Source organism: Calypte anna, chromosome 3 (assembly GCF_003957555.1).
Source record: "Calypte anna isolate BGI_N300 chromosome 3, bCalAnn1_v1.p, whole genome shotgun sequence".
NCBI lineage: Eukaryota > Metazoa > Chordata > Aves > Apodiformes > Trochilidae > Calypte > Calypte anna.
Genome location: NC_044246.1, coordinates 103,225,734 through 103,239,607, shown reverse-complemented (window position 1 = coordinate 103,239,607; position 13,874 = coordinate 103,225,734).

Below are 13,874 nucleotides of genomic sequence, written 5' to 3'. Positions count from 1 at the left end.
GCTGTCTCGAATCTTCCTCTCCCATAGATACTGCTACAGAAGCAGGTGCTTGGCATCTCTCAGGATCAAACCCTAAAATGCTGGTTGCCATGGTGACTGAATGTGAAAGAACAATAAAGAGCTGTTTACCAGGGAAACTTAACAGCAATGCTCGACAAAGCACCACAAAACTATTATTAGGGTTGTGCTGAAACACAGCTTTATTTCTGCTGCTAAAACTAAGCAACAGACTTTTTCTTTGATTTCTTCGTGATTTTTACCCCTTGTATAACCTTTGCATCCCTTGTGTAAGATCCCACCCAAACTCTAAGTAGATTATAGCAGAGTAGGCAAAAATTAGCATTTTGAAAAATCCATGAAAAACAAGTCTGCAAAACTGCATGCAAATGACTGTATGAAAAATGATGCTTTGAGAAGCAAAGTGCTTTGAAGTATCCTACACACCCAGAGGTTGCTATACTCCACAGCAATCTGGAGGAGATGACTGTAGTTTAGCATACAATTTTGGATGCAAGGATTCTTTACATATTTGTTTGAATGAGCAATATCCCAAACAGCACACAGAGTCCTTTGGGGTTTCACATTAAAATTTGTTTGGTCTTTTGCTTCTTGGGTTTCTAGTTTCCTGTGCTGTTAATAGTGCTATCCTAGCTGACAAGTTAAAAGATATTGTTGATCATAGCAATCAATGTTGGCTTGGCAGCTCTGTGTCCTGAATGAATTCAGAGGTGCACTGTGGAAAGCATTTCACAAATGCCTGAGAAGGGCAGGTCTTTACAGAGAAGAGCTTTTGCTTTAATTAAGCAAACAGATGGTGCTGGAAGGGAAACAAAGGCACACAGAGGTGAAGCATCTTGCTCACAGCTGATCGGTGGCAGTTCTCAAGGAGTTATTCCCAAATTGTTAGGTTTCTGAACCCATGTCAGTCATTGGCACAAATCACTCTGCACCTTTAGCATTCAGCTGAACCACTGTGGGTGTGATGCAGGTCTCCAGATCCACAGTGATGTTGTGCATCACCAGGCAGCAGTTTGAGATCCCCTTCATTAGCTGCACTCAAATGCTTCTATTTCTTTGTGCAAGAATTGTACGCTAAAGAAAGTTTCATTCTTTTATCACAGCATTCAGGGGGTATCAGAAGATTTTGGTGGCTCAGTAGGAGAGATGAGGAAGACTCATGTAGTAGTGTGTCTTTTATGTGCTGGGTGATATCATAAAAGCAATGGAAAATAAAATAAAAACTATTTAAAGACAATTATTTATTAAAGATGGCATAGATAGTGATACTGCAGCATTAATCTTCACTGCTCTCCCAAAAGGTGTTTTTGTAATGCCTCTGTTGTCCTTTTTCCTGCAGTATTGCTTCTTCAAACTTCCATGCAAATTGTTCACCATATGACTCTCAGGCATGGGGGAGAAATAAAGAATTTATAGCACTGTTTCTGTTACTGCAGTGTTTGAGTCAATTAAAAATATGAAACACTAACATTACTATTTTTGGGTTTCAGTAGCAATAGATGCCTAATACTTTCAATTGATAATAATTCTGCTGAACACATGAAAAGCATTTCTTGTGCATCTTCTAAACCTTGCTTTTATGTATGCAGAAAAAAAGAATCATCTGTGCTTCCAGGCAGCTCTCCTCTGCAATAGATAGGGAATGGTTTTCTAAGAAAGAAAACCTTTTTCCTTTGAACATTCAAATCTCTGAACTGATTTCTCTTCCATCTCAATGTAAATCCATTGCCTCTGCCTGGGTGTGTTGCAGATGGGTGCCACAGGGGAAGGTCAAACTCTTTGAAGTGATACAACCTGAATTGCAAACCAGGTCTCCAGGAGCGCAAGTGGGTGGAAAGAACACAAGCCAGGGCTGGTCTCTGCACACAGCAGCTGCTGTCAGTATCAGGAACACTGAAATTTGTACCAGTGGTCTCTGCTAATTAGCCGCTACATGACTTAAAATATCTGATATGCCCCAGGTAACTGTTGTTGTGAGAAACTGAGAAAGATAATGGTATCTGTTTCCTGAAATCGTTTCTAAAGTTCCTCCTCTCCATCACTCACCTTTCCTAATCATCAGGTAATCTCTTCAGAGGCATCCCTCACCCTCTGCCCAGGCATGGCTGGTTCTACAGGGCAGGCCATGGGGAGAGCTGCCCTGCAGCAGCTGGAGGGGCCCAGTCACTTTTCGTTTGCTAGCACATTTTGAGAGACTTCAGAAGTTGTGTGGGAGGGAGGAAAACATGCATCCTGAAATGGAAAGAGTTGCCAAGACATCATAAGGAGGAAATAAGAGAAAGAAAATAAGTGCTGGAGTAGAAAGCTGCAAATGCTTGTCCATAAGCGCTTGTAATGTGCTGCTGTCCTCTAAAATATAACTTTTGCCACCAATAACTTTTTTTTTTTTCATGCCTAAGTGTCCAAGTGTTCCTTGCAGTAAAAGCAGAGGCAAAGGGCTGCCTCTTAGGTAGCAAATACATGGGGCTTGGGGCTGCTGCAGTTTCACTGCTTTTAGAGATCTTTTAGTGGTGACTCCTGCCTTATTGGCCTATGTGAGACTTGAAAGGACACAAAGTGCTAGTTTAAACCATAAGACGATTTCTTATATCATTTAGCTATACAGCATCTGAAATGAACTTTAAGAGAGCAAGGAAGCTGATTTCTCACAAGTTCACATGGGGGTCCAGGGGCTGAACACCAGTGACTGTAAGCTATTAGAGGAATATCAAAACAGCATCAAAGCAAAAAGAGTTTGGTGAAGAAAAAAAATGTTTTGCTTAAGAAAAGGAGCAAACATTCAATTTGGTGGGAGGCATATCATACTGTTATAGTTATACTTCCGATGGAGAAGGAAGTGTTCAAGGTCCCACTACAATCAAAGGGGATTGGCGGACATTCCAAACAGTTCATTTCCACCAATTTTAAAGGCACTTTCAAGTGGAGATACTTCTTTTCCTTTACAAGTTATGAAATAAGCCTACATGACTATCATAAATTAGTGAGATTAATCCCGTCTTGTAGAAGAGGAATAATAAGTGCTCATGAATGAAATGTGTCAGATGCAGTAACTAGAAAACACAAGTCAATGGCAGCTTATGAATTAGCACAATAGGTGAGGCATAAAACCTCATTATGAAAGCCTCCTTCTCTGAAACATTTTTGCTATGTATTTTATTTCTTTAAAATTGCATTTTCCTCCTAAGGTCAGGAGTTTCATGAAATGCATCAGTCTGAGAACTCATTAAGTTTCATTAAACTGTATGGGCAGCAGAGCCAGATTATCCCTGGGTGCCTCTGAACACTGCCTTTGGAAACAGTATATATAGCAATGAATAGGTCAGTGATACCTGGAGTAAAGTACTTCATCCAGCTACTAGGAATTTGGGACTCATATGTCCATTTCCTTACATCCAGTCTTCATATGTTCACTCATGTCAAAGAAAAAAAAATAACCTGAAAAATAACACAAAAGTTACACATATGTGTTGCAGAAATTTGAGTGGCAGCTTGTAAAATGGAAGCTATTACTTCCTGGGGAAAACAATCCAAAACACAAATATCCCATGATATATATAGATGTCTGTGAAAGTAAGGGCAATACTGATGGACTAAGGCTGGTAGTAGACAGGAAATTAAACATAAGTTTACAGTGTATCCTAGAAAGACAGCTGTCTAGATCTTCATTCAGAAACACATTCTTCATTCACAAAAAAAGGTCAAGATTTGGTAAGACTTTTTCTGAAGTACTGGTTTTAGTTATTGACACATAGTTAACAGATAAAAGCAGAAGAACAGAATTGAAAATATTATGATAGAGGAGAAACTATCAGAAAAAAAAAGAATTAAACAAAATCTGAAGTTTTCTTCAGCTGCACATTAACTGTGGAAAGTTAACCCTACTGAATACCAGTTGCAAAACCTCTGATAAGCCTGGGTAAAATGTCAGCCTTGGTGGAGGGGAGCTGATACAGAAATTCTATCAATATTTGCCAGAAATACAATGCAGGGTGGAGAAAATGAAAAAAAAAAAAAAAAAAAAAAAGAAAAAAAAAAAAATAAAATAAAAAGGAGAAGAGCAATGAAAGCATGTCAAAGCATGTCAGAGATCTGAGTTATTTCCCAGATTTTCATAGGTTTCCTACATGAAATTGGCCAGAATCACCACTTTTGTTTTTCTCAAATTTGTCCCTCTGCGTAACTATGTTGTTGTCTTTTATTTTATTGTTAAGACTTCAAGTGTGATCAGTCTCTGTGTACAGTGCTTCCTGTAATCAGACCTTGTGCATTCTACTTCTATAACTTTGACTACTTAATCACTTTCCCTAAGACATGGGGTAATGTAGGAGAGAAGAAATGAATGAGTTTTTGTGGTCCCCAGGAGTGCAGGAGGACTTGTTGCTATCTTTGCTTAAAGCTGGGCTCAATGAAATATGGCAAAATTTACTGTAATGAACACTCTGGCAGTAGAAAATGGGACAAGTCACACAGCAACATTTCTGTCCTAGGGATGTTATACAGAACCATGTAAGTCTCTCACTGTCTCTAACCACACACTTACAAATACACTTGCAGTGATCTGGATGACAGAGCGCTAGCAATCAATCTATGCAGGTGGCTTGTAAAGCAGTTTGGAACTATTCGTTTTCAGTAGGACAGAAATAACTGCTATTCTACTTTGAATATTTTTTTTCCTGTTCACTATGAGAAGAAATCCATAAATGACAGCTCAGATTGTCATATTTTTCTGGTTTTCACTTTCTAAAAAATGATATTTAAACTGAAGCCTGCTCAGTAGAAAAACTAGTTGTAATTAATACACCATCAAGGAAAATTAATCAAACCTGCTTTCTGGACTCCTGGATAAATCCTGCAAGTTTCCCTGTCAGTTGTCCTGTTACATATTTCTAGGTAGAATTTCCTTGGAAGGATTTAGCCTCCAATAAAATATGAAGTTAGAATTAAACTTCTGAGCTTCCTTGTTGTCTTTACCCTTTTTTTCACATATGTCAAGGTAAGAAGACAGAGCTAAATTCAGAACTGTTTTCTTCCAGGGGATGACATTTTAACATGTGCATCGACCTCCAGGAGCAAAAACCACACATATATACATGGAAAATAAAAAAAGAAAAAACAGAACAAAACAAAAAAATTACAGCACCCAGCTGCCCCTAGATCCTTACTAAAGCACTAATTCCACCTTTAATCTGGCCCAAGTTATTTTCCTGAGCACTGAAACTTCTACAATAAAGCCATTTATAGAGTAAGCAGTTTTATTGTTGCACTAAGCACACTGTGCTGTATGGGCTGTATGCTTTGAGTGAGCCTAGAAACAGTGGAAGAAAATACTGGACCAATAAGTTATACTTTACAGTTTGTGTCAACAAATAGCTGCTACTTCTCTAGCTTTGCTACCTGTCTTTCTCTGGCAACTGTCAATGGCTTGCTTCTTTTTAATGAATGCTGGGGCCTCCAAAGTTCCCCCAGGCACACATACATCAAGAAAAATGCTGAGATTTGTCAATTCCCCTAACATCCATTTAGGATTATTGTCAACCTTTATAAATCTATAAGCAAAACATTCCCTTGAGACTAATTCTTTTTGACGGTTAGTTGAGGTAGGTCACACAGCAAGGAAAAACTTGTTGGTGTTTTATGGGAAGGATGTTCTGCCATTACTGCCTTCCTTTTATCAGTGATCTTTGGGACTTTTGACTGCTTCTAGGATAGAATTGATAGAGTTTATTTTTCTGTATGTGTCAGAAAGCTTGATTTTGTAATGGTGTCTGTGCATATAAATAGAAGTGCCTTTTGGGTTTTGAACTTGGGGTGGGAATGAAATACAGAAAGGCATAGAAATAACTATGTCCTTAAGAATAACATAGGGGATTTTTCTCATTTAAGTCTACAGAGAAGCTTGTCTGTTCTTTAAAAAAAGAGAAAGTACTACTATGTTACACAGGGTAAGGAAAACAGGTACACACTGAGAAACTAATATTGTGATACCATTGCTTATCATAGGCTATATCTGACATCTAAAATCAAGGCATCAGTTTGGCATAAAGGATGCCCAGTGTACATCAGAACTATCCTCAGGGACATCTATCTCCACTTCCTTAAGTGCTCAGATATATACTAATTTACTAGGTTTAGTAGGACAGTGTCATGGCATTTCAGTCAATGAACAAATGTGCTCATTAAACAACATGCTTAAGAGGTCCATTAACAACCTAAACATATATATATAGGTGGAATCAACTCTAGGAGGTTAATCCTGATGCTTTCCAGCCTCCCTGCACAACCGTGTCAATGCAAACTAGCTGGATACTGGTTGAAAACCAGTGAACAATCCCAGTGTCTGTGCTGCATAGCACAAAGCTTCAGAATAGAAATGGGTTTGTAATAGTTCAGGTCAAAAGTTCACTTAGCTCAGTAGTCTACTTGCTACAGGAGGAAGAGTATAAGGACTGGGAAGTGTAATTTGTGCTCTGCATCCACTCCCATGCTCAACAACCTGAGGTTCATGGGTTTCCTGAGCCGGATGTATGAGTGGAACAGCTCATTTGTCACATGAAGAACTGTCCAGCTCAGTTTTGAGTCCCTGTGAATTATTAACTTCAGTGTCCTGTGTTTAATTTCACATCATGTGAAGCAGAATTGTGTGAATTGGAACTATGGGAGTCTACTTACTACCCGCTTCCTTGGGAGTCTTTATGACCCTGATATATATGTTTTTAAGACTGGCATAAGGAGAAGGATGCACCAGTTCATGGACTGAGAAGACCCTGAAGAATTAAGCAAAGAAACAAACAAACAGAAAAGAGTACAAGCACTTGTAGACCTAGGGTTTTAGCTGAATATAAATGCCTGTTACTAGAAAAAGCAAGTGCCACACCCACAGATTTAAAGTTTGATGAGTCCAGAAAGAAAAACAAAAAAGGTACTCAATCCAGTGCAGTAAATGATGTGTTGTATCTGTTTCTTCTCCTGTTTAAATATTCACACTTTTGAATTCTGATTCTGAAGTGGTTGCCTCGTGAGCATATTATTTTTATGCCTTTCCAGGTTGGTCATCAAGCATTTGGTCATCACTGCCCAGGCTTTTTGAAAATCAGTGAATGTCAGAAAAGGGAAGAGTTATATGCAGCAATCAGCAAAGCTTCCTTCAGAGCACAGAACTTCCCTGCAGAGAGAACTGAACTCAGCATGTGATTTGGAGCATATGAAGTATGCAATCTGACTTCAGGTTTTCTTACTGATGATTATAAATGAACTTATTAACAACAATGAGAAATGCCTGGTTACTAGAGATAAGGACAGTACAAATCCAGTGTTGTAAGAGGAATCTAATGAAAGCCCAAATGCGATTGGGAAGAAGCAGGACTCAAGTAATAGTGGAATTTCTTTGCCTCAACCAGCTCATAAAAATTAGTGCCAAAGGCAAATCACTAACACTGGAATGGACAGCACTTCCATGAAGAAAGTTGGGCTACAGTGGAGAAAGTGGCAATATTTGGTTTTGACACTAGGGAAGTTCTCAGCAGTACCCTAGGAAAGTGCAGCATGTTTACATCTCTGTATCAGAAAGAAGGAAGAATTGGAGCAGAAAGTGAGGGAAAGAGACTTCAGAGCCTGAAGAGAAAGAAAAGAGGAGCCTTAGTAGGCAGAGAAGGAAAAGCAAAGAGAAAGGCATGAAGAAAAATGACCCATGAAAGGTTAGAGATCACAAAGAAAGGGATCATGTGTACGGCAGTCAGGGGAGCAGAAAGTCCTCCTAGGTTGACTAAGCAGGCATTCAGTCATACTGGTGATTATTAGTCCTTTGAAACCTATTAATCCTATTATGAGGTTGTGGAGCAATTTTAGAATTTAAAAGAGCAAGCTACTATATTTAATTTTTTTTTCCTCCATAAATTTTCTTTTGCCTTTCTCTCCTTTCCCTATTTATTTATTTCCAGTTTCTTTTTCTCCTTTGCATCTTTCCCTTTCTATCTTCTCATTTCCTTACCTCTCTTGTTTCTTCCTTCCTACACTTTATTTGACTGAAGATTAAAGGGGAAAGTTTCTGTGACCTTTACTACCAACATTCCTCACATTGGGAGGATGGAGAAGCAAAAGAAAGCTCCTGGAATCTTTCTGGCAAAACAGAGTATTATTGCATATGCAGTGAAATAGTTCATAAAAGGAGTATAGAAAGAATAAAATAAACAGCAGCATAAATGGCAGAATTTGGCCTCAGCCCACAAGCTCTGCCAAGGAATTGAATGGTTACCAGGCAAAATGGTATATAGCCAAACAGCTGTGTGTTCCTTAGGGAAGCTGTTGAAACACATGGTCTTAAAAGAAAAAGGGATATTTCTTTTCTTTAGGTTCTCAGACATTCTATGCAAGAGTTAAATTTTCAGGTGTTTCTTAACCAGATCTCTTTTGCATCTGGAAAACTGGGGGGGGGTACTTGGTGCATTGACTCCAGGTTTAGGTTTTAGATACTTATGATCCATGTGTGATGTTGAATCTGTAAGAACTTGCTGAATTGAACTAATGGACATTTTGTCAGCCTGAACACATCCCATGCTCTTACTGCCCCAACTATTGTCATCCCAACGCAAAATCATCCTTCCCTGGACATCAGCAGTAGACACTGAATCTCATCCATGTTTACTTCCACTTCAGAGGTAGAGTCACAAGGCACACAGGAAATTGTTTCCTATCAGTTTTAGTCCTGCTGTATGTAAACAGAGAGCTCTTTGCATACCACTTTAATAATCAGAGTTGGCATAGCACAGACATTCACAACTAAGAATGGGAAATGCAGGAGCAGGATGGGCTGTCAGCTGCTGGGATGAAGGACATCCTGCCAGTTTACTGTAAGATCTCCATGATCTCAGTGGATGACTGAGTTGAGGTGTCAGCTCCTTAGTTGTAAAGTGAAGCCATGAGAGGCTTAACAACACTTTCCTCCCAATCTGCAAAAAGTATACAGCCACGAGGTTAGAAAACCAGCCAAGCAGCATTTATGGAATTCACAAAGGGCCAAGTGCTATCCTCCATAGCATGCATGTTTATTTTGATGTGGTTGTCTGTGGGCAGCAGGCTATGAAATCAAACCACACAACCAATATTTACATTATGGCAACTTCACTGTGGTCTGCAAGAGGGAGAGACCTGAATGGGAATATAAATATATATATGTATAGTATAACTAACTTTGCTCTTGTTGGTGTTCCTTATTATTACAAGCTGTAAGTGAGAGCAAGAGCCAAACAACTGTACTAAGGCCCTTGCTGTAACCATTGGAGAATTTTTTCCCCATCCACTCCACAACAAAAGGATAAATCCTTCTGGGAGCCTGGTTAGTGTAAGCACCCTCTGTTTTTCAGGGAGTTTCTAGTGTGGAGCCTGCATGACACTTTCCCTATAGACTGAATGTCTATAAAGCCTTCATATGGGTGAGGGTCTCTGAAGGTAAGTTCATTCCTGCTGTTTATCAATGTCTATAGTGCTTAAAATGCAGACAATAAATATATATATGAGGCTGGTGGTGTTACCAGCATTTCCAAGCCCTCATTAGTCACATATTCCATTTACTTGCTACTAATTCATTAATCATTTTCTAGTGTAAAGGACTGTTTCAGAGTAAAAAAAAAATAATTATTTCTATGCTACTTCTTCTCATGCATTCTACATCTTAAGAAGACAGAATTCAGATTTAATTTTTTCATACACCTAAAAAAGACATTTTCTGACTCGATGGGTTCTGGAGTTTGCCATAATAATGGGCTCTCTCAGCTCTTCTGCATGTCTTGTTTCATATGAGAAAGGTGGCACATTTCTGACAGACTGGTTCATAGAATCATAGAATCATAGAATTGGCTGGGTTGGAAGGGACCTCAGAGATCATCGAGTCCAACCCTTGAACCACCGTTGCGGTTGCTAGACCATGGCACTGAGTGCCACATCCAGTCTTTTTTTAAATATCTCCAGGGACGGAGAATCCACCACTTCAGTGGGCAGCCCATTCCAATGACGGATCACTCTTTCCGTAAAGAAATTCTTTCTAATATCTAACCTAAACTTCCCCTGGCACAACTTAAGTCCATGCCCTCTTGTCTTGTTGAAAGTCGTTTGGTAAAAGAGCCCAACCCCCACCTGGCTACACCCTCCTTTCAGGTAGTTGTAGAGAGCGAATTAACTATTGGAACAAGCTACTAGTGGATTCTGTGTTTCCTGAGCTGTTGAAATAGAGGCTGTAAACCTTGCCAAAAGATGTGATTTAGTCTGGTACAAGTTATTTGTCTCTACAGTAGTAACTAAAAAAAATGATTTGACTAGATCTAGTGATTTGACTAGTGTTTGACTACATATGAATTCTGTACATGAAAATGTATGATACAATTTGCTAGGCACTTTCTGAAGGTATATAAGGTTTTTGCAAGAAATGTTATGTTATAGAGTAGTATGAGTTTCAAGAAACATAAAATGGGACAATGAACAAAAATCATGGAATTTGATAAAAAAAATGAATTCACTGATAATCACTATATAATTTTCACTAAATATATTTATAAATAAGATAATTTATTACTATTTAATCAAAGTTTTTTTTTTAATTTTTTTTTTCACTGAAATTTATCATAAATATTTCACTGGTACATGTTGGTGTTTAAATATTTATGGAAGGAGAAGAGTGTTAACATAAGAAATTTGGATTATACTTAAAGCACTCAGAGAGGATATTTGGGATCCAGGTTTAAATATCTGCTCTGAATCAGATGGTTAAGTAAGCTATATTGTTATTCTTTGAAAGTTCTTGATTTTCTTCCATTTCAAAATCAGGAAAGAAATTGGAAGCTCAATAAACAAAAAGTAATTCCAGCCTCTGCCTGTCAGAAAAATTTCATGGCAAAATCAAACCATTGTATGTCACAAGCCTATGGAGTTTCATTTTGTTGATTTAGACATTGTGTAGCTACTTCTTTTCTTTGCTATAGAAATATGTACTTAAAAAGCTGGTTTTCTTCAGTTACTACTGGCAATTTTATTGCCAAAGTAATGATTAAACTGAATGAGGTCCTCTAAGCCTGGCATCTCTTCTCTGACACCTACCAGTGCTTAATGCTTCAGCCAAAGGTAGAAGAAAATCAATGGTCATTTATGCCACACCCCTCCCAAAGTGACTTTTTTCCTTTAATTCTTCTTAGCATACACCCAGTATGCTTGCACTTTTACCTCCCTTATCTATTATTTATCTTGTCTGCTGCATCTATGATGTTTCCATGTTTCTGTCACCATTCAGATGTTTCATCTTAAAAATCCTGTTATGTTTCCAATCTTAACATCTTGTGGCAATGAGTTCCACAGATGACTCATATTTCCTAAAAAATGAAATATTTCCCTTTTATCAACAACAACAAAAAAATGTTGCTTTTGAATTTAAATGCATCCCCCTTTTGTTCTTATGATGTAGGAAAGAGCACAGGAAATACACTGCTGGCAGAGGCAAAAGCAGTAGATCTGGATTCAATTTACACCTTTATTCTTAATTTAGGATGATTTAGCCATTTACTGGATCAGAAGCACTTGTTCCAACTAGATTTTTGGTTGTTTTGAACACTGTGATCACTCTTGTTCTGTCTGGCTCAATTATATGAACTTTAGGTACAGAGAGAAGTGTCCTTTGGCACCCCTGGTTAAGGAAGAAAGGTGATGGGGGAAAAGCACTTTCTAACCTCAGATGTGGGGGGAATGCATTGAGCTTTGGTTCCCTGTTCTCTGAGAACATCAGTAGGTCACACTGTGAAGAGAAAACTGGAGGAAATCAGAATTATGAATCTCAGTTATACTGCAGAGAGTTATATTGCAAAGAGTTACTTATCTTAAAAGGTACCTAATATACAAATAGCCAGGATTTCAAGTAAAACATGGAACCCAGAACTTTTCAGGAATCAGGACATCAGTTAGTCAGTGATAATATGGATATGTGTATGGGAATAAATATGAGATTCAATTTTTAGGCACCTTGGGACTTCAATAAAAAAAGGTTCCTTCAGTCCTTTAGCTCTCTGCTATCTGGGTAGCCTCAGAGAGTGTGCTATGAAAGTCTCTATTTTGCATGAAAAATGGGTTCGTATATAATCTTGTGAATGAAAGTCTAGACTCAGACGTGTTAAGATTCAAAATTTTTATTTAGACTTTAAATGCTGAACAAGGCTAAAGCCAAAATAATTCTATTTTTTTCTTAGAATTTCCATCATTAAATGGAAATACTGCCATACATCTAACTCAGAGAGATAGTATGGAGGGATAATAAAGCATATTTCAAATGGATGGCTCTCTTATAAAACAATACACCATGGATATAGAGTGCATTCTGAATACACAGTATGATCAATGACATAATAATGGCATCTGTTTTCTTGTGTATTTTAAAATGTAGTCTTTATAGGCACAGAGGTGTCTTTATAGTCCAGAAGTGATGAGAAAAAAAACAATTTGAGAGTCTCAGGATTGTAAAAGGTACTCTCTGGTTCTGCTCTGGCATTGATGAGAAGGAAGATTTACTTTCTTATTAGGGTCTTAAGGGGAACATTGTCTAAGGCTTTGGAAAGCCAAACACTTCTCCTCTGTTCACATGGTTTTGCTTTGTAGGGTTTTCCTGGGGAAATGTTTAAATAGTTAAACTGACTAGATACAAAGAAACAGATTTGCAGGATTCAGGTGCCATTTAGGCCCTTAAAGAAGTGTCCTGTTTCTTAAAAATCTTGGCATCAGGCTGGTCCTGCTAAGACCACTTTGCTGGAAAAAATGGCAACTGTGGCATGCAGAGCCCTTTTCAGAACCTGGCCTTTGTGCCTCTTATATAGTCAATTAATGAGTTAAAATCCCCTGGTATTTTTGTGGGCCTTTGACACATCAGTGAGTGAGAAAAGGAACACTTCCTAAGAGGAATTACTGTAATCACTGGCAAAGGCTTAGGAAACAGAAATAATACCTGACCCAACGTTGAATATATTATTCACACCACTATGAAATATATGTTTAGGTCTGGTACTCTCTGAGACAACCTGCTGTTTTCCAGCCTCCAAATCTGAACAAATGTCCCCTGTCACCCTCTGGGGTATTGGTCCTGTATGAAATTGATGTCCATAGCACTGATTCCTGGTCATACCGAAGCCATTTCTCATAGAGGGTGGACCTGTGCACCTTCCTCTGAGAAAAGCAAAACCCTTCTGAGCTCTTCACTTAAGCTTTGTCAAGAAGGGGCCAAGCCACCATCAGTGGATTTCTGTTACAATAGGATTAGACAAAAAGCTACTACAAAAGGTTCAGAATATAAGGATACTCCTGATGCTTTCACTTTTGATGTCTTGAAAGCTGTCTTTGCATTATATGCTGCTGGCTCCATTGCAGACCCTGGGGCATTAGGGTAAATGAACATGCAAGGAAAAGGAAAATCAATCTCCAGCCTCAGATAATGGATCTACTGGTGCAGATGGTCACTAAACACCAGTGGTTTGTAGGCTTTACTCTAGGGTTTGAATTGCTGAGATGATTCCCTGTGGAAAAGAAAGAGGAAACTTATGAAAAAATATGGGACTCTCTTTCTCCTTATTTGGATCCCTTGAGCTTCACTGCACTGACTTTGAGTGCAGCCTGTTCTGCATTCACAGCTTGGTGGATATTTAGAGGGGGCTCAGTTGTGTTTATTTTAATTCCACAACCACTCTTTGTCTCTTTTACTTCTCGGATATCACAGTTCATGCTGGAAAGTGTCAAATGCTCAGCCAGTGTCCCCGATGATGAATTGCAATGTTGTTTGAGTTACACAGGAGAGCGCCATTGTGTGTGCTTTTCATGTAATTAGCCAGGAAACACAA